The following is an 18,736-nucleotide window of genomic DNA, read 5'->3' as shown; positions in this document are numbered from 1 at the left end:
CACTGTACTCAAGGAAGCCGATTTATTGTTCTTTCACAGCAGAACAGGGTGATTTCTTTTGGACCTATATCACATTGGCAGCCAACCTGGAGAGGTCAGGATTGCCATGGGCACATTAATCTGTCTTCATAAATTCACTGTTGTACCCCACAGATGCCAGCACAGGGCATTTCTAGGTGTTTAGTGCTTTTGTATTCCTCTAGAAGCAGGAATTATTTTGGTGCACTCGGTGTTTGACCTGTGTCTCATATCCTAAAATCAATACAAGTATTCCTTGTCCTTTTTCCTTGTGTCTCTTGAAGGGTTTGAAGGAGTTTGCTTGGGGCTGGAGGAAGTGACCTTCATATCAAATAATCCTGACGTGGCGAGTTGGGGCTTTGGGTAGCTTTCTTGTGGCTATTTGTGCTGTGAAAGCTGAATAAAAAATTTGCAACTGAAAGTCTTAAAAAGTGAATTAGGGAAGTGTTGACTCCAAAGAGCCATTAGCATGTCCTCAGCGTGGGATGTGCCTTGTTTTTCCTTGCTGCTTAATGTATAGCTGTGTCTGACCTTTTCCCCGGGTTGTTTTGGTGGGCCTGTGAAGGAGATGTCAGAAGGAAAATGTGAATTAAAACATCTTGCATTAGGGAATGACTTCCCTGCTCTTCTCCAAAAGGGAAAAAACCCTGAAAATAAAAGAAGAGGGAGAGTCCTCTCCTAGTTTGCCACCTCTAATACTTGTAGTTCCCATTTGCTCTTGCTTTGGTGGTAGAATTTTCATTTTTTCAGGCAGTGGTGCTGGAGGCAGTGTGTCTGTGTGTCCTGCTCTATGTCCCTGCAGGAGCTCTGCAGGTGCTGTCACTGCCCAGCTGCTCTGAGCTTCACTCCAGAGCTGGGTTCTTTGTAAAACTCCTTCAGCCCCAGCAGCCGAATGTTCCCTGAGGTGGGATTCCTTTCCCAGGTGAAACAGCTCATTTCAAACTTTTTGTTAAGTTTAAGTAGCTAAACCAAACTTTGTAGACATTCCAGTTCTCAAATCTCTGTTGGCTGGAGCTCAGAAGCTTTTTATTTTCTTTTTCAGAAATCTTTGGAGTGTTCTTTCTTTCTTCTAGTGTGTATCAGGTTTTTTGAGTACCCAGTGCTGCTCAGTGTTTTTCTGACCAGGAATTGGGTTCAGGGCTCCTGACAAGCTCCTGGGCGGTGCCTGGGTGCAGAGACTGTTGTACAGCCCAGCCCTTTCACAGCCAGAGTGGGCTTGTGGTCATGTTGACAGCTTGACACTGCCATGGCAGTGATTTGTTAAAGCTTCCTCCAACACCCCTGTGAGCAGAGCAGACAAAGGGGAGGCATGGGCAGGACCTCCCGGAACGAATTGGGATTTGAGAGGAGGCTGGGCTGGGAGATCCTTGCGGATGCTGGGGCTCAGAGGGGCGTGTTTGGCACCAGCACCACGGGGCTTGTGTAACAGTGATGCTTGATTCATCCCCATCTTGTGTTGCAAAATAAACTTTGGAGTGCTTGGTTTATCCTGTAGCAAACTGTAGTTCAGGAGAGAGGAATCTTTACAGGACACGGGAGAGACTTAAAAAAAGGTGGGAGCTTTATTTGGGGATCCTGAAAACAGAGCTCTGGAATGGGGCAGCCCTGGGCACTGGTGGGTGCAGGAGGGCAGGGGTGGCTGTGCCCAGCCCAGGGTTCCTCCTGCCCTGAGCTGGGGAACAGCCTGGGCTCTGAGCTCCTGGGAACTGCAGGTTGCTGCAGATCAAACATGAATGGCACGAACACAGGCAGAGCAGGGGGCTCTGGCAGGAGGGAGCTGCTCTGGAAACACCATGTCAGGGTTTGAATTAAAAGTGTGATAAGCATGCACAGTGTTCTGCAGCAGTTGGGAAGATTTTCTAACACAGGTGCATCAGCTCTACAAGTATGTGACCCATTGTCACAGACCAGTGTCCTTGGCTGCAGTGAGGCTCGAAGTCAGAAGGAACACAGGCAGGAAAACTGATTTAATACACAGTGGAGCTCTGCTGGGGTCAGAGGATCAAGTGCCATCAGCCCCTTTCCTGGTCTAGAAAGTGCTAAATTCAGTTAATGTTCTTAATTCATGGGGCCTGACCCCTGCTGGTAGTCGGAGATCTCGTAGGTAAAGGTGACTGGAAGAAGTGCACCAAGTAAACAAAAATACACTATTTTTCAAAAATAAAAAGGCTTGTGAAGAGGGTGGGGGAGGGAAAGATGTATTAGGGTGCAGGCTGTAAAAGTAGCTCTTACACTCTAGTGTGTTCTTCCAGGAGCTGAGCTGGGGTTTGGTGTGCCAGGAGGGACCCAGAGGGGGGGGAAGCTGTGGCTGGGCACAGTCAGCCAGAGGCAGCACCCTCTGTGTGTGCTCAGGGGTTTTGTGTCCCCTCAAACTCCTCTCCTGTTTTCCCCCTCTGCAGACAGCCCCTGGCAGTGCAAGGTGCTGTGCAGCATGGCTGCCAAGTGAGCCCTGCTCTTTTCCTCTCCCCTTTCTCATGGGAAGCTCTAGAGAGCTGCCTGCCTTTGGTGCCATCCCAGTGCCCTGCAGGGGGTTTGGATCTCCTCACTGCCCCCCAGTGCTGCTCAGCTCCCCCTCTTGTGTCCTCTTAGGTGCCCTCTCACACCTGGCTGCCAGTCCTTTGCATTGCAAACCCCACAGATTCAAATTCCTCCTGCTTTGCCCTCAGCCTGGAGCTCTGGGGATGCTCTGTCCCTCTGTGGGCACAGCTCACAGTGAAGCTCTCCTTCAAACCTCCTTCCAATCAAACTGTCCACCCTGAGCCTTCTGCTGCTGCCACCAAAGTGAGCACATCAGGATCGCTCCCATCCCTGCTTTCAATCAGGAAGAGAGGCTGAGGAATAAATACTGCCTCAGATGAAACTTAATCTGTTTTTAAAGAACTCCCTCCCACTGAAATAGAGGGTTTTTTCCTTGTTTTTTAACAGTCCTCCCCTGAAAAGCCTCTCTTGGGGTGTCTCTCATCCTCACTTAATGATGTTGAGGTTTTTTTCTTTTTTATTCCAAGTTTCTGGGAGCTCTGTGGTTTTCCCTGTTACACGTTTTTAATTCAGAATGCCTCAGTGAGCCTTTCCTGTTCTGAATCTCCAGAGTACTCCATGGGGGAAAATTTAAAAAATAACATGTAAGCTTTACATAATTTACTATGAGAGTAATTGGGTTTATACAGCAGTTCATAAACCTTTAGCTGGTAAAAATCAAAGTACCTTAATCTCAAAAGCAGATGGGGGGATGTCACGGTGAAGGCTTATAGAGTTTTCAAAGACAAATTGTTTAATTCCGTCATTGCTAGGAAAATAAATAGTTCTGCTGCTCGATTGAAAACAGAAACATCTCAGAAATGAGACTTTGCTTTCAAGCATTGTTAGCTTGACAACAAAGAAATCCAAAGAAGCTCAGTGCAAAGATGTGATGGAGCTCCAGTTTATGAGAAATGAAAGGCGAGAGCCTCTACACCACGTTTTATCATTCTCAGGGAATTTTCAAGTGCCTTCCCTGCTCTGCTTTCAGGCACTGCCACTGTCCCAGGCAGTGTTTGGTGTGAATCAGTGAGGCATGTGGTGTCTGCAGGTCATTTCCTTCTATCCTCAGAGGTGGCAGGGCTGGCCCTGGTCCGTGCCTGACGCTGGGAGCGGTGAGTGTGGGACGCTGCTCCCAAATCCCACTTTTCAATGCACTGTGCAGGGCTGGATTGAAAGCTCACAGCCATGCCTTGCCTGTGTAATGAAGGCTGCATTTGTAGCCCACAGTAATGCTACTCACAGGCCAATCAGGGCTATCTGGCCAGCACATCCCCTCCCAAGTGATGGTCTTGCTTTAGTCCTAATGGCCTGATGAGATCACCTCTAATTTGTGTATCGAGCTGGTTTGTATCACATCGTTCAGAAAAAAAAAAAAAGAAAGGGGGTAAAAACCCCCACACAAACCCAACAAAACCCTCTTTATTTTATTTTTTTTCTTGCTGGACTTCAAAAGGTTGTATTATACCCAGTGTACTGTGCCCTGTGAAAGCTCAGAGCCATTACCTCAGCCCATACCCAGCAGAAAGTGAGTGCCTGTTTTGCTGGGGGCTCATTTGCTCCAGAATTATGACAGTGCTGTCAGCCCAGGAGGAGATGCTTGCTCTGGTGGCAGCCTGGGCTGCTGACTCAGGCTGGGGTCTGCTCTCAGCACCCGCAAGTGCAGCATCCTCCTCCTCCTGTGGCCAAGGGAGTGAGGGAGCCTTGGAGCAAGAACATGAGAAGCTCCTGGGTGGCAGCCCAGAAATAGCAGGGGGAGATGTTGAGGTGGCTCAGGCTGCTGAGAGCAGAGTGGGGGGGATAACAAGGTGCTCCCAGCCAGTGGTTTGGGTGTCCAGGTACAGATGTCACATTGGGCAGCTTGCAGAAAACCTTGCTTTGTGTTCTTGCTCCTTGAGGAAGCAGCCAGGAGAGACTCGGTGTGGGTTTGGTAACTCTGGGTCACAGGTGTGGGTCTGACAGGGGGAGCAGATTTCCTGGCAGCCTCCTGCAGCAGCAGAGCCTCCTGGTAGTGCTGTTAACTCAGCAGAACTGGGTGGAGCTGATGCTGAAGAGTGTTTTTGCAGTTTTTGGAAAAAGGGGACTCAGCCATGGTGTTGAGCAGTGATGGACCTGCTCCTGGTGGGCTTAGCCCAGTGCAGACACAGGCAACCAGAGCTGGAGGAGCAAAATAATCCTCAGAGCCCAGCACACAAAGCTCTGCATTGTGTGTTTGGGAGGAAGAGAGATTTAATAAAGTGTTTGGTATAAAGTATGAGAAATAGTGGAGTTGGGCTCTTGGATATTTGGGAAGAGAGTGCTGACAGGGGTGAAGCAGGCTCACTCTTCTGCTCACTATCTGCTGTGCACCAGCCAGGCCTTTCTGCCAGCTTGTTCCACAGCTGAATTAACCTCAAGATGTCTTTTCCTAACATTGCTTTCCCTCTCAAGGAAACAAATTGCTGGCAGAAATTGATTAATTTTAGAAGCTAACTTTTAAACCTAAAAATCTAACAAATATATGCTGCAATGATCAAAAAACGTTGCATTAACACTTTTATGACCTAGCTGAGACACTTAGTAACTTGCTGTTGTCCTGGGCAATTTTGATACTTTTATTTTTATTATTTTTACTGTTCTGCACTCTTCTGTCACTGGATCAGTTTTGCATGTTGCAGTGCTGGCATTTGGATTTCTCTTGAAATCTGGCTGGAGGAATTTAAATCTTTGGAGCTCAGCTTGTTGTTTTCTGCTTGTGTCCCCACACTCATACACAGCAGTGGGAGCCCAGGGGAGCAGGAGCTCCCAGGGACTGAGCCCTCACCTCTCCGTTTGGAAACTGCACTCTGCTCAAATCGGGGTGCTGGCTGTAGAAAATGCAAAATTTAACTGTGCAAGTTGCTCTCAGTGGGCTCTTAGGTGTCTGTTTGGGATCAAACCCAGGTAAATAAGTGATGCTGCTTCAATCTGAGGTGTTAGCTGAGGTAGGTTTGCTCTCTCAGACAGCAGGAATCATTTCCAAAACTGTCTTGGGGCTGCCTGCCTTGTTTTTTATGTTGGCTTTCTTGCTGAACTGGAGCTGCAGTTAATGCTGAGTTTCGATTTCCATGACAAGTTCTCTTCTGGGAGATTTACAGCTCAGCTGCTTTGCTTTGCCAGGCTAATGCTGTGGAATGCAGGTTGACAGTCCAGATGTGAAACCTTTCTCCTCACAAAGAAAACAAAGGATTAAATGCGTTTTAAGAGGGTTTGAAAAAAATAATTTAAGGCTGAGGCCTCGAACCCAACATCTGAAGTCTTGAAATACTGCTGGGGATGTGGAACTTCAAAATCAGGACACTTGGAAATGTGGCCAGCCTGTGAGTTCCCTGTGGCTTTTGGAGCACCTGACACTGCCTGTACTGGGGCTTCCTAAGGTTTTACAAAATGTCAAGTAATGAAATTCTGCATCTTCATGTGATCAGTGCAGGTTAAAGGGTGGTTTGGGTTTTGCTCCTGCTAAAACCTGAGGAGTGTGGGGCCAGCTGCAGGCACTCACTTGGAAATGACCATGTTTCCCTGATTTTCATAGCTAAAGATAGTAGCTCATATTTTCTGACAGTTTTCCTGATCACAGCATCATCCCTGTTTCAGGTGCACACAGGAAGAACCAGGTGGTGCAGGTTTGTTCCCCAGCACCCCCACTGCAGGGGGAAAGGTCTGACCAGGCTACAAGGTCATGACTGAACTGGAAAAGGGTTTAATGATGGTATTTAATGTCCAAAACATCTTTTTAAAGAGAGAAACACAATGGCCTCAGCCAAGCCATTGAATGTGATCCTTTGTGCTGGTGAAGATTTGTACAATACATCTACCCATGAATGCCCGTTTGGGTTTCAGAATTATTTGGGTTGGAAGCAATGCAGCAAGAGTTCATTGTCCTTTCATTGAAATGATGAAAACATCCAGAACTTTCTCCCAGCCCATATGGGAAGAGCAAACATGAGGAGTCTGTACTACCAGATGTCTTAAAATTGAGACCATAGCCTCAAAAGTAAAAAGGGCAGACCTTGCAGGGCAGGTCATTCTCAAGTTGCCTTGGGAAATATAATGGGGTTTATTGGGATTTATTGAAACTGGAGTTGTAAAAAGCTTGTGGCTCTTTATTTGGGACTGATAATCCTAGTGGTGTTCTGATCAGGCTCAGGAAGCTTCTGCAGAACAGAGAGTTTCCTGTAGCAGAGGCATGTTATGTATACTCAGATATTTGGTATTTGTTCTGTTCTGAAAGGTCTCTGCCTTTATTACAGGTTGTAGAACAATAGATGAGTATAGGTATGCTAAAAAGCAGGCTTAACAAATAACAAAAAATGGCTTATGTTTTTCCTATGTAAAAGTCAGGAAAAAAATAAAAACCCTAGGCTAAAACTGCCTTTTGTAGTGTCAGTGTATATTTTTTTAAAGCAGGATGTCCTGAATTGAGTAATTAGAAAAAACAACTTTGAGATTACACACATAGAACTAGGAGTTAATTTTTTGCCATATATATATTCACTTTTTAGAATTAATTTCTCTGTGGAAACCATGTATTTTGGCTAATAAGATGTTGTCTGGTGTTGAGCTCTGGCTGCTGCAGTCAGGTCCTGTGCTCACTTGTTCCCATGCACTGAGAGCTGTCAGAGCAGCCCTGCAGGACTTGCAGGCAAAGCACAGTGAGCCCCAGCAATCTCTGCACTTTGATAAACCCTCTGTTTGTGCAGCTTGATCAAAGTGGGGGCTCAAGGTTTCCTTCCTGTACTGGGGTTTGTCACACTGGAGTTCAGGGGATCACAACAGGGCTCAGCCACACAAGTGTCCCCAGCCTGGTGGCACCAGCCCCTCAGCTTGGTGCAGCTCTGATGCCTGGAAAGGCTGACCTAGAACAGACTAGTCAGAGCAAAAGGAATAAAATTGGTGTTTATTGAGAGGATTCACCTTGGGCAGTGCCAGAGCCTGGCCGGGGCTACACCCAAATCAAATCCCAGATGGATCCTGGTCAGGAGTCTTTACACTTTTATAAGTTTTGGTTCATCTACACATTGGGGTCAATTATTCAACCACAGCCCCAGGCTATGAAATCTCACTCCCCTGGCTTGCCCCCTTCCCTTTGACACCGTTTCTGCTTTTTGGTACCAGTTGTCCTTGATTCTCCAGCTGGGAAGGGATTGCTTTGTCACCACCCTGTGAAGAGAATTTACTAACACCTAATATGAAGTTTCAGAGTTACATACCAAGCAGCAGAGAATCTGAAAAATAGAAAAGCTAAACCCCAAGGCATCAGCTCGTGCCAGTGAATCCCTTTGGTCCTTCCAGCAAACGAGCTGTGGAAGGGGAAATTGGGGAGGAGCAGAGCAGCTGGGGAAGGGTTCCCTCCGTGCAGCAGCCTCCTCTTGCTCTGCAGAAACCCACGGGCACAGAGCCACCCCAAACACTGAGTGTTCAGCCACATCTGCAGAAAATCCATGGGAGGGCATGTGGAAAGTTGGCACAGCTCTTGGTGGAAGGAAGTGGGAAGAAAGAAAATCATTAGCTAAGGCTGACGGGGATGCGTAGACTCGAGGTCATCTTATCTGTGGAAGTTCTTCTTCCACCCTTTCTGTTGTTTTAACACTTCTCTAAGTAATCAGAACTTTTTCCACGCCTGCAGACTGGGAATGGAATATTTTTGAGGCACCAGCTCTGGACATGTATCTCCCTTCATTTGGCCTGTCAGTCTCCTGGGCAGGTGGCTGGGCAGGCAGGACACTGGTGCCAGTGAGATCAAGGAGTGCCATCACTGCAGGGCATCCAATTCCTGCTATTTGCCCAGTTCTGAACATGTTGTTAGGTGATGTATTCCTCTTGCTAATTTCCTCAATTTATCACTGATTCCAGTAGAGCTTGATGAAGGATGTCAGCTGGAGATTAGTCCCAGATGCCTGGGCTGACCTTAGCTTTATCAGCTGCTTTCAATACTGGAACCATGAAGCACTTGCAAGTTTTCTGGTTCCTCCCATGATTGATAGCCCAATTCTGAAGTGGCTTTCCTCCTGGTTTGTGATCCAAGAGGATAATGCCCTGCAGCTGTCCACAGCATGATGCTCTTGTGGTGAGCACTGATGCTGTGCTGGCTCCTTCCCAGAAGGAGTGTTTATTGAAATGGCACTTGTGTTCTGCAGGCCTGACCTCCCACTGATCCAGGGCTCTGCCTTTTCTTCTGCTCTCAGTATCTGGAGCAGAACAAGTCCCTCAGGTGAGGTGTTTTAGGAGAGGTTTAGCTGTGGATGATGTGCAGACTGGATGGGTCTGCAGAACCCGTGGCAATCAGGTTTTAGTGCTTGGCAGAGGTGTTTGCTCATTTTGAGTGTGGGTTTTGGGGAACTTTCCTGGAGTTCTCAGCTCCTGTTGCTGCAAGGGGTGAGCTGGTGAGGAATACCTTTCCTGCTGGCCTCATGACCTCTTCTGCTGTGTTTGTCACAGGTTTGTCATCCCATGGGAATGTGCTGCAGGGTGGCAGCTCGCCTGGCTCTGCACATTGAGGTCACTCAGAAGGTTGTGTGGACTCCCAGTGTTCCAAAAGCTGTGTGAATTCTGAGGCTGATGACAGCCTTCCCATGATGAAGAGCCAGGACTAGACCAGACCAGGAATTTTTATTACCCTAAATTTTGCATCTGCTCCTGCCTGATGTTGGGGTTCTGCAGAGGGTATTGGTGGGGAACTCGCCATGGTTGAGTCACTCTTTCAGACACAGCGTGTAGGGTCAGGCTGCTCTGCCTGGGGGAAGGTGCTCATTACATTTCTAAAGTGCATTTTCATTTTAGAAAAAGGAAAAAGAAACACCAAGCCCCATCTTCCTTAAAGGGTGAGAGTGGTAGGGCATGAGCTCTGTGTTGCTGAGCTCAGGAAACCCTGCTGGATGTGGTCCTTGTGTGTGTGCATGGGAAAGGGGCACTGCCTGCTCTGAAAATGGGTGACACTAGGAGAGGAGGGCATCCCCTCAGGCTGAGTCTCTGCAGTCAGCATCCATCCCTGTTTTGCTCCTCAAGCTGCACTCCATGGTTTGATCTCCAGCTGTGCAGGAGCACTGCTGGTCATTTTTCCCAATCTTTAATCTGTGTGGAAACCAAGAGCACTCAATCTGCAGCTGTTGAATAATTCTCCATTGTAGGGGCTGTGGCAGCAATGAAGTGTTTCACTGCTTTGGAGCTTCTTAATGTGAAAAATGTGGGGCATTCTCGTGGGCTGGGAATGCCCTTGCAGTTAACTCTTGGGGCATGGTCCTGCTTTTTGGGTTGAGTTTTCTTTCATCTGAGTAGGAATGAGTTTATCCAGCCTGCTAGACGTGCCAGGAATTCCAGTATTCCTTTCTTCCACCAGAACCAGCAGATGAGAATTGTTTTTTATCTCCTGGCAGGAAGGTGGAGAGCTGGGTGGAGGTGGCTGTGAGCAGAGTGGATGAGGTGCTCTGCCTCACTGGGGTTTTTATGTTTTTCTCCATGGACTAAGGCCTGGTTTGTTTGTACCCACAAGGATTGTGTTATGTTCCTGGGGTGGGCCCACCTTTTATGAAGTGTAGGAGCAAGAATTTCCAAGGAGATCTTAAAAGTGGCAACAGCTGCATGGAGTATAACACACATTTTTTAATTTAATCTTTTTTTAATGTTTTTGTTTTGGTATTTTTGTGGGGGTTTTCGTTTTCTGTGTTTCTTTGTTTCTGAAAACCTCAACTTGGGGTGTTTAGTGGCCAAGTAGTGTTTTATGGGGTATAACGTGGCTCTTTTGGACTTCCTTTTGGTGTTTTTGTTTTGGTATTGGTTGTTTTGGTTGTAGGTATTTTGGTATTTTTGTGGGGTTTTCTTGGTTTCTTTCTTTGTGCAATGGACTGGAAACCTCAGCTTGAGATGTTTAGCAGCCAAAACAGTGTTTTATGGGGATTTACTAAACCACCTTAGGAAATTGTGGCGACTGATGTGTATTTGTAATGAAAGCTGTTGATATCTATGGAAAAGGGTTGCAATGGTGTAAAAACTTGGGAAAAACGAATGCTGCTAAAAGAAAGCAGAGGTGAGCACTACCAGCAGTTTCTGAAGGCAGTATTTTAAAAAATCCTACTTAGATTTTGGATGAAGGAAAAACAAACAAATGTGGAGTCTGAAACATCTTCTGTCCTTTCATTTTCTGCTGTAAGTTTGCAGAGCACCAACACATTGTAGCAGGAAAAGTGTTTTGCTTGGCAGGAGTTTGTTATAGCCATGTAAGTGGCCTTCCAGCCTCCCAGTGCTCCAGGCTTTCCTGGACATGCAGATTTTATGGGGATTTTATCTATTAGCAGGACTTCCTTGCTTTTTCCCAGAGTCACGCCTGTAGGAAAATAATTTGGGGATATTGTCCCTGTAACATGAAGATCTTGCTGGAAGTTTGGGTCCAAAATCTCTGTTTGCGTTGCTGGGGCACTTGGATTTGGGATTTGAATAAAAATATATGTATTAATTACAAGTGCAAAGAGCCCAGTGAGTGCCCTGGGTATGTGGCACTGGGGACTTCAGCCAGTGCTGCAAACTAAGGGCAACTTTTTTATAATTCCTACAAGAATATTTTTGTTCTAAAGCCCTGTTTGATCTCAGGTGTCTGTGCTGCTGTGCCTTAAACACAGTGAATAAAAGAAGGGTCACTTGTTGGGAGCAAAGGGGAGGAACAAATGGCTTTACACTCAAATACTTCCAGAGAAGGAGACTTTTATCTCCTCACAGATAACTGAGAGAGGAAACTCAGAATGTCATATCATGTGAATATAGTTCTTGCCTGCCTTGTATCACTGCGAGTTCTCAACACATCTGGGCTGAGAGCAGTTCCAGTAACATTCAAAAGTACTATTTTGGTTGGCACACTGGGGCTGTGGTAGATGCCAATTAGTAATGGCTCTTGGAAACAGCCTGCATTAAAACTGTCCCTGAACCATTCCCCAGAGAAATTATTCAATTAAGTACAGCTAAAATTAATGTCCATGGGTTTTGTTCGAATCAAACAAAATAAGCAGCTGGAGAAGGGAAAAATTCTCAGTGTGTGCTTTTAAAATAATAATTCTTAACTAATAACTGTGTGAGCTGGAATTGATAGCAGTGTTTGTTTTCCCAGTGCTGCTCTGTAGCTGGGGATGAGCTGCTGAGGGCTCCCACAGCTGATATCCTTGGATGGCTCTGTGTCACCTCCATGCAGTCTCCAGTCACCATCTGCTGCTCCTGGTCCAGCTTTCAGAGGATGAAGTGTCCTGTGTTGCCTGGGGGGATATCAAAGTTTGCCCCAGATACAGTCAGATATTTTGGGATGGATGGAGGCAGTGTGGAAGGTGGAAGCAGAGGGCCTGGACCTGTCCTTGGAGCAGGTGGTGAGGTTCTCAGTGGCAGAACAAACAGGTTCCTCTTGTTTTGGCACAAGTCAGTCCTGAGGATGGTGAGGCTTTGGCTGGGGGAAGGCGTGGACTGGTCCTGGCCCTTCTGAGCTGGGTACTGGGGCTGCTCCCCACTGCCCACAGGCAGGCAGAGGGCACAGGGCTCTGGAGCAGCTCCTTCTTTCCAGTCTGTGCCTTTGTCACTGCTGTCAAGAGCTCCAGCAGCAGGAGCAGTGCTGGAAATGGAGTTGCTGTTCCTCAGGCAGAAGGAGCTCCAGCAGGAGAGCCTCAGGATGGGGCCCTGGGCTGGGGCTGTGCCCAGCTCCTGGCCAGGACACAGCTCCTGCCCTGGAGCCCCCCAGTCCTCAGTGCTCCTCTGCCTGCAGGACAGGGACAGGGAAGGGTGGGAAATGTCCTTGTGCCACCTGGAGCCCCCAGAACTGCAGGGCTGAGATCCCCTCTGCTCTCCCTGCAGCTCTGGCACTGCTGTGTTCACCTTTGTAACAGAAATATTCCTGTAGGAATTACAAAAGGCTGCCTCTAGTTCACATCCTGACATGCTCCCAGCAGGAGCCCAAATAGAACTTCTGAACCCTCCTGTCCCCAAGGACCATCAAGATCCCTGTTAATTAAAAGAGCTAAATAGTGAGACAGCTGGAACACGGAGGAACAAGTCAGTTTGACCCCTTGCAGAAGTTTGTATTTTTGGGGTTTTTAATACTTACAGAAAGTTCTGCCAAAGAAGAGATTAAATGTCCTCAGTTAAATTTGGGATGGTGGAGGGAGGAATCTTGGTGTTGGGTTGGAGTGCAGAGCTGATCAGAGCAGGGAGTGTTGGTGTCCCAGTTAGCACCATGGGATTGGAGCTGCAGGAGAAGCCCAGGAGTGCAGGGCTGTGTTGCCTTTGGCACAGGGAGCTGCACAGCTCAGAGGGGCTGCAGAAACCTGCCATGGCTGCAGTCAGGGAGAGAAATTCCCATTCCTGGCTTTGTATTTTTGACTGTGTTTTCTCACTTTTCACTCTGCCTTGACATTACAGCTGGCACATCGTGCTGAGGCTCTTCAGGTTTCTGATGAACTTCCATTAGTTGCAATCTTCATTTCATAGCCCTGGTACCTGGAACAATGCTTTGCTTTCTTATTAACATGTAATTATGGGGTTTGGACATACAGAGGTTGGCATTCCCTATATGATTCATTTCTTTGGTATCCAGCTCTTCTCCTGAGGCAGCAGAGACCTGAAGGAGGGAGGGAAAGCCTGCTTGGCTTCTGCACTGAATTCCAGCCTTACTGTAATTGGTTTTGTGTCGGGATTTTAGGTCTCTGTGTTTTCTTAAGGCTGACTGGAGTCTTCCGTGACTCAGTGGGGTAGGCCATGGAGGTGCATTACTCATCGATAAATGCTATTGAGTGATCCATAAATTTCAATCCACGGAAAATCCAAACACTTCTAAGGAAACCTTTGGTCAGCAGCACTGCTCTGCTAAACTGATCAAACCCCAGATTTGTTTCTCTCTTCCAGTGCTGAATTTCACGTGGCTGCTTTTGGGTTTGGGTTTCTCACTCCACAGACAGAATGGGTGCAGGTCAAAGATGGAGTTGCCAAAACCAAATGTGGCTCTTTATGCATTTTAAAGAAAAGAAACAAACAAAAAATTTATTAGTGTTAAGTCACGTATGCAGAATTGTAAAAGCTGTTCCACTTTATGGGAAGAGATGGTCATCCATGAGTTGAGGAGAGGGATTAAAAAAAACCAATTCCTCAGAAAGATGGTGCAGCTGTGTGGGACATGAGAGAGACAGGGAGACACAGCATGGAAAGGAACCAGGTCATTTTCCTGCTCTTGAGTAAGGAAAGATTAGGGAAACCCCCCATGGTTTCCTGCAAAATGAAATATCAAGTTCCTTATGCTCTAGCTCTGCCTGGCTTCCACTCCTGTAGGGAACTGCTCATTTCCCCAGAATCAGGAGTTCAGTCTCTCATGGAGGAGCTCCTCAGCAGGAGAAGCATCACAGAGAGCCCTGGCACTGAGAGGGACAGGATCCCCTGTGTCCCCGTGCTGCCCCATGCTCTGCCTTGTCCTCTCAAGGTGACACTTCTTTGGCTGGAACCTGCACCTTGATCCCTGTCCTGCAGCTGTGTCCTTGCTGCTCTGGGGCCCTGCAGAGGATATGCAATATTAATTAGTGCTGGGATCTCATGCCCTCACAGTCCACTTGCTCCTCTGTCCCCTGGAGCACAGCTGGAAAGGGAGGAAGGACAGAGTGGCTGAAAGAGCTGCAGCAGGGGCTCCTGCTCTCTGCAAAAGTTTGGGCTCCTGGTTTGGTTGGCAAAGCAGAATTTCATTTGGTTATTCACTTCAGGGAGGAGTTCCAGCACAAAGGGTACCCTCGAGGAGGATGGGCTGGGTTTGCCATCTGCCAAAGGCTTTCCAGGGGAAACTGTTCCCTTGGAAAACTTCTGCCCAGCTGTAGAAAGATGTGATGGCTGAGCTGCCACGGGAGATGGGCTGCCAGAGGAAGGGCTGTTGGGATGTTGGGAGTCTGGGAAAGGCAGCTAGGGGTGCTGCTGGGGGAGGTGTGTCTGTGCTGTCCTGGGGAAATCCCAGCCCAGGGCTGGTGGCCTTTGTGGGGGCAGCAGAGGAGAAGAACAGGACCCATTTGGGCAGAGCAGGCTGCTCCAGGCAGCTCAGCTGAGGTTTGCATTCCCTTCCTGCAGGGATGAGCTCCAGCCTGGGGGGCTCCTGGCCCGTGGGAGGCACTGAAATTATCCATGCTCTGGCTGGAGAGAAGCACAAGCAGCTTTCCACAGGGATGTCAGTACTAAAACAGAACATTTCTGATTTTCATGGCAGTGACAAAGTCTCTGAAGGAAAAAGGAAATGAAGGATGAGCTTTTTCCTGAGAAATTCCTAGGATCCCATACAATTTCTTCTGCTCAGTTTTTTATCATCTGTCTTCCTTTGGTGTCCTTTGCATAAATATTTTTTTTTTTTTTAGCTCTCAGCAGATGTGGTTTCAGGGATGTGTGTAAGTCCACCCTTACCACTGCTGTCAGATTGTTCCTTTGCACATTAATTCAAATTATTAAAAAAACCCAAATATTGTTTGGTTTTGGAAAAATAAAAAAAAAAGTAGGAGGAGATTTTCCTCACTTTGCTTAGGCTTTTTCCAGTAAACAGCTCTCCCCTTGCTGGGAGGCAGAGTTATGTTGGAAGGAGAGAGAGCTGCACTTCCAGCCTCTCCCACCTCTTCCTCAGGGATGTTTCTTCTGACCTGGACCCACGCTCAGCCTGCTCTGCACTGTCCAAAACACACTCCCTAGGATCAAAAACTGCTGCTGTGTCATTTCAAACCAAAAAACAAAGTCAAGTGTTTCAGAATATATCACCCTACATTTTTCCTGTCATGGGCTGGCTTTGCTGCTCCTTCCTTGCTTGTTTCCTCTGGAAGTGCCATGTGTGCGACTGGTGCCAGCTGCCTGGGGGGCTGCCCCTGCCCTCTCCATGGCTGGTGCCAGGCTGCAGGAGCCAGGGCAGCACTGCAGCCATGCTTGTGTCCCCAGAAAAGACCTGCCATGACTTCTGTCCTGCTCTCAGGTATGTCCGTGTTGGCCTCAGGTCCCACCATTATTTTGCTGTCTGACACAGACCTGAAGAAATCCTGTCCTTGTTGAGGCCTCCATCCCAGATTTTATAGTTTGGATCAGCAGGAAAAGCACCCAGATTTCCCCAGACCTGTGGGGACAGGTGGTGCTTCCCTGTCACAGCCTGGCAGGAGGGAGCTGAGCAGAGCTGGAAGTGCCTTCCTGCAGGAACTGGACAATTCCATGGGGAATGTTGGGCTGCCTCAGCTCCTGGGCCGCTCCAGAATGTCCTGCCTGGCTGGTGGCTGGCACTGCAGCACAGGGACACGTGTGCAGGGGTGGGGACAGCTGTGGCAGTGCTTTTTGAGCAGTCCCTGCTGATGGAGCAGCTTCTGGCCAAGTTCACCTCCAGCACTGACCTTCAAACTTCTCCCACTTCAGCTGTGCTTAAGTGATTCTGAGTTTAGTGCTGGGGTTGGGCAGTTGGTTTTTATCTTCTGCTTCAAGATCCTGCTTCCCTGAAAGGAGACCTTGGCTAAATGTGTGTTGCTGGCTGAGTTGTGGTTTGCAGTGCTGAGTTACAGGAGTGTCCTTTGGAAGGTCACCAGCAGCCAGCCTGCCTTCCCCGTCTGCTCCCTCCCACAGGGGACCTGCCTCCTTCCCTCTCTTCAGCTCTCTCCATCTTTTTTAGCCTGCTCCTTGCATTGCCAGCTAAAGGGGAGGTGGTAGAACGTGGAATTGCCAGCTTGAAGGGCACAGGGGGTTGCAGGTGGGTCAGGAAAGGTGGGAACCTGAGGAGTGTCATTGCTCTGAGGGCTTCCTTAGCCATGGATTCCTTGGTGCCCACCTTTGAAATCCAGTACTAATGTTCAACTCTGCCTTATCCAGCACTGATTTTCTTTGCTTTGGAGTAGGGAGAAATATTGCATTTACAGGGAGGTTGAGCACTGTGCTTGGGAGTCACCTGAACAGGGGGTTTGTGGGTGCAGAGGATGGATGGATGGATGGATGGATGGATGGATGGATGGATGGATGGATGGATGGATGGATGGATGGATGGATGGATGGATGGATGGATGGATGGATGGATGGGTGGATGGGTGGATGGATGGGTGGATGTTTCTCTTGACTGTTTTTGGTTACAAGGGCACTCTGGCCTGGGGAACCTGCTGGACTGGGCTTCTGGGAATGGGTCAGAATCTCCTTGTGCTTCCTCCCCATTCCAGCTGCTCAGACCTCCAGGTCCTGCCATGAGCATTCCAGAATTCTCCAGACATCAAAGAGCTGGGTGCTTGTTGAGCTTTGGACTGTGTGTTGGGTGAAGTGCCTTGCTTTCCTGGACTCTGTGTCACAAAACATGTTATATATATATATATATATATATATATATATATATATATATGCATAAATATGTATATATGGAGAAATTATTTTTCCAGGATGTCCAGGGCAGCCCTTTGGTTCAGAAATGAGTCCTGGCAAGGGGATTGGAAAGGACAGGCTCTACACAGAATCCCAATTGCAGTGCCTTGGGCCTTGAAATGATGACAGAAAATTTTCCTGCTCACATTTGTTCTCATTTAGCTACAGCTTGTTCACCAGGATGTTTTTCAAGGAGGGTCTGGTCAGTGCTGGCAGAGGAAAGTCTCCAATTTCCCAAGCATGCTTATCACTTTGTCCTTGACAACGATGGGAACTTGCAGCACTTTTTTTCGTGGAGAGGCAAACATGAGCAGTCCTGCCCTTGCAGGCAGCATTGTCCTGCTCTTCCTGTGTGCTGAATCATGCAGGACAGATAAAGTTTCCCCAAAATATTGCTGGCTTTGCAGATGTCAGACCTGGGAAAGTTGGGTAGAAGGGGTAGAAGAGTGAATATCTGAACTACAAGCTGAACACACCTTGTAGCTCACACAAAATGCCTCACATCTCTTGGGACAATGTGTTCAGGTGTAGGATGGACAGTATTGAGTGTAGTGATATTGACAAACAGTAATTTCAAGTATTGCAAACAACTTTGGAAATCTGGAAGGTTTGTGTCTGGAGCAGAACAGTGTTGGTGGGGTGGATGGATCAGACCCAGAGGGTAAAACACAGGGAAATGGTTGATGTTTGCCCTCTGCTCTGCCTTTGTGGGGATTCAGGGACATTTTGGACTGCAGGACAGGAATCAGGAGCCCATTTTTTAGGAAAGCTGTGTATTTTCAAAGTGCAGGACCTTTTAGACACTGGTATCATTTTACATGGGGATTCACTGGGGATGACAGAGTGTTTGTGGAGCAGACAGAAACGTGCCCTGCAAGGATGGTGCTTACATGTCTCAGCTCTCCTGGAGAGCTAACCCTCCGTGCTCCATGTGCCTTGGACATTTCCTTTGTGCCTGCAGAACTTTGATAATTTTATATGGTTTTTGTTATCTCTGTGTAGGATCAGACTGGTTTTATCTGTATTTGATACAGTGCTTGTTCCTTGATAAGGTTGAGAATGTAAACACTCTCCATAATGAACATCTGGGACCTGAAGGAACAGCTGGAGCTGTGTCAGGGGAGGGTTAGGTTGGATTTCAGGAAAAAGTTCTTCCCCCAGAGGGTGCTGGCGCTGCCTGGGGAATGGGCACAGCCCTGAGGCTGCCAGAGCTGCAGGAACATTTGGCCAGCACTGCCAGGCATGGACAGGGTGGGATTATTGTGGGGTCTGTGCAGGAACAGGGGCTGGGCTGGATGATCCTGGTGAGTCCCTTCAGGAGTTTCTGTGATCTGCTCTGGGAAGGTAAATGATGCAGAAAACCATTCCCATTCAACTGTTGGTGTCACAGGGATGCCACTAGGGAGGCTGCAAGAACTGGTGTCACACACTGGCACTACTCTTAAAAGGGGAGTTTGGGAAGTACAAGGAATGCCCTCTTCACTGTCATCCTCTTTTCCTTGTAGAGACATTTGGGTAATCGTTTGTCTGAAGGAATACAGTCAAAACAATAAAGGCTTTATAATAAGGGGCCTGTCCTGTTGTTGGGAGTTGTGTTCTTTAAATGTTCTTTAACCCTCTACAGTCATCCATATGGGGTTATAATCAATAAATTTGGTCAGGATATCACTTTGTCTTGCTTACTGGATGCTGTGTACTCTGACTCCTGCTTTTGTTGCTTAAGGGCCATTGCACCCAGGGTTTCCTCAGGGCAGAGCTGCAGTGCCAGGACCTGCTGGGGTACAGAGGAGCCCAGGGCATGGCCACTGCCCCAAGCCTGGCTTGGGGG

General features: G+C 47.9%; 1 protein-coding gene across 1 annotated transcript in view; it reads left to right on the top strand.

Moving 5' to 3' along the window:
- Nucleotides 1-18,736, top strand: part of STX8 (syntaxin 8) — an 86,193-nt gene that overhangs the window by 34,124 nt on the left and 33,333 nt on the right. The window lies entirely within an intron of this gene.

Source organism: Erithacus rubecula (assembly GCF_903797595.1).
Source record: "Erithacus rubecula genome assembly, chromosome: 20".
NCBI classification, from domain to species: Eukaryota; Metazoa; Chordata; class Aves; order Passeriformes; family Muscicapidae; genus Erithacus; species Erithacus rubecula.
This window is presented reverse-complemented; position numbering and strand designations above follow the sequence as displayed.